The following is a 2,205-nucleotide window of genomic DNA, read 5'->3' on the forward strand; positions in this document are numbered from 1 at the left end:
AACCGTGACCATGGGACCTGTAAAGGGCCCGAAACGTCGGTTTGTTTGAAAAAACAAATATACGCGACTTATGTAAGTTGCCTATCATAGGTAGGGCACCAGCTAGGGATGTTCACACCTTCAGTTGTGAGGAAGAGGGATGTAGTCTAGGCTCACGCTATGAGTAGAACTATTGGCTGAGTGAATATAGTTTTGTATTTAGAATGTGTTTGAAAAAATAGAATAGAAAAAAAGTACATCTTGAGAGATCAAGAAGTAGCCTCAAAATATAAATATGTGAAAAAATACAATAAATATCAAGTTATGAAGTTAATCCCAGTTTATATTTATAAAGTACCTCACGCTACGCATCCTACGCTACGTCTCAGGCTACAGTACCTACTGAGCGGTGTTCTGGTGTGGTGTGGTAAACTGTAGTATAACTGTGGTGTACTTAAGTATTAATATCGTCATTTTTTAATCACCTTTTTGGGTTTTAAAAATTTAATACGTGGGCAATAATAGTAATTGTTCAGTAACATTGAACCCGGTTTGTCGTATTCGAGACTTTGTAGTTGAAGTTGGCTCAAGTCGAGTTTCCGAACCCCAGTTTTGTACAAAACTCGAGTCAAATTTGCGGCTTGAGTTCTTTTTAGACTCGAGTTCGTGCTCGGATGACTCGCGCTCGACTCGACTCCGACTGGTGAGTGTTTTAGGCCAACGAGTCGAGTTTATAAATGTAGACTCCAGGACTCGAGTTTACTACAACACTTTACAGTAGTAGGGAAATATCCCTAGATGAACACTTTCACAAAGACCTCTACTGCTTCTAAAGTACTAATATTGAGCGCGCTCGTTGATTAATAAACTGTTTATCTATTTACACAGAATTAAAGTAAAGATAAATTACTCCAAGAGAACTGGGTAGTGTACATTAAATCATCAATATTACGCCATCAATTTCTCTTTCGAAGCAGTAAACATTGCGATAGGAGTTCGCAGTTTTCCCGAAAAGCTGCGTCACCAGCGGTTTCCCAGATTATTAATCACAGTCTTTCCGTAATACTCGTGATAAACGCAACGAGATGGAGGATGAACGATGGCTGTAATTTCGTTTAACCAATAAGTACATAAATTTTTAGAATGGTTGATTTATTTAGGGCATAACGCACCGAAAAAGCTGCCTTTTTGCGGAATTACAGTCTCCCTGGACATTATTATTATAATTTTTGAGCGTCTCGCTTGCACAGCAGTTTGTTGTCACAATGTGTTATTTAGTACATACTGTAGGTAGTAGACATTGACTATGTAGTGAATAATATGCATCTTTTTATGCGTACACAAGTTTGGTTTTTTAAAGTTTGCTCGATTTTTGACGATCGCTATTGTCGCTCGATGTGGTGTGGTTTGACGAGCAATGGGTACTTAAAGATTTGCTCGATTTTTGATGATTGCTATTGGAGCTCGATGTGCTGTGTTTTGACGATGAGTAACATTTGTCACACGGCCACAGATTTGCTCGATTTTATTGATAGTTACTATCACCTGCTAGCGATCCATAAATAGCAGGGTTAATAAAAGAAGCTTGTAGGTATCTTCACCTAATTTAAATTCCATAGTGTCGATCGATAAAAAATGCGCTGTGGATCGTCTGTTGCTTACATATTTCCTCCATTTTGTCTAATCATACCTACATATCGCCCGACAAAAAATACGATATCAATAATTTCTTAAACATTTATTCAATATTGATGATTTTTATTTGATTAAGTTGATTGGAAAAAAATACCATATCGATCGCCTGTTGCTTACACATTTATTCGTTTTGTTTGATAACACGCGTTGATCATCAAAAAATCGAGCTAATCCGCAGGCACCTTTAGCGCGTTTGCCACTGCATCCGATTCGCATTCGTTCCAAGACAATCCGAGACTATAGAAATTTAGAAAACTCGGACGCACTTCTGATGTCGCTTGTGCACTAAGTGCGATTCGAATATCTTGTTTGTAAACACCTAGAGATAAAATGATCCCATTTCGGACCGTTATTTCTAGGATTCGGTGATGTGAAGTGATACAAATTGGACGTAGGTACTAAAGGTAAACTCTACTTAATGCTCAAGTCAGGATTTGAGCAGACTTGAGGATGATTTCAAGCTCTGGAAATACGACCCTAATGGCAAGGACTTGAGTATGATTTTCAGTGTTCACTGCAATACTCAAGTCC

The sequence above is a fragment of the Hyposmocoma kahamanoa genome, unplaced genomic scaffold (assembly GCF_003589595.1).
Source record: "Hyposmocoma kahamanoa isolate Upper Pololo Valley unplaced genomic scaffold, ASM358959v1 180, whole genome shotgun sequence".
NCBI lineage: Eukaryota > Metazoa > Arthropoda > Insecta > Lepidoptera > Cosmopterigidae > Hyposmocoma > Hyposmocoma kahamanoa.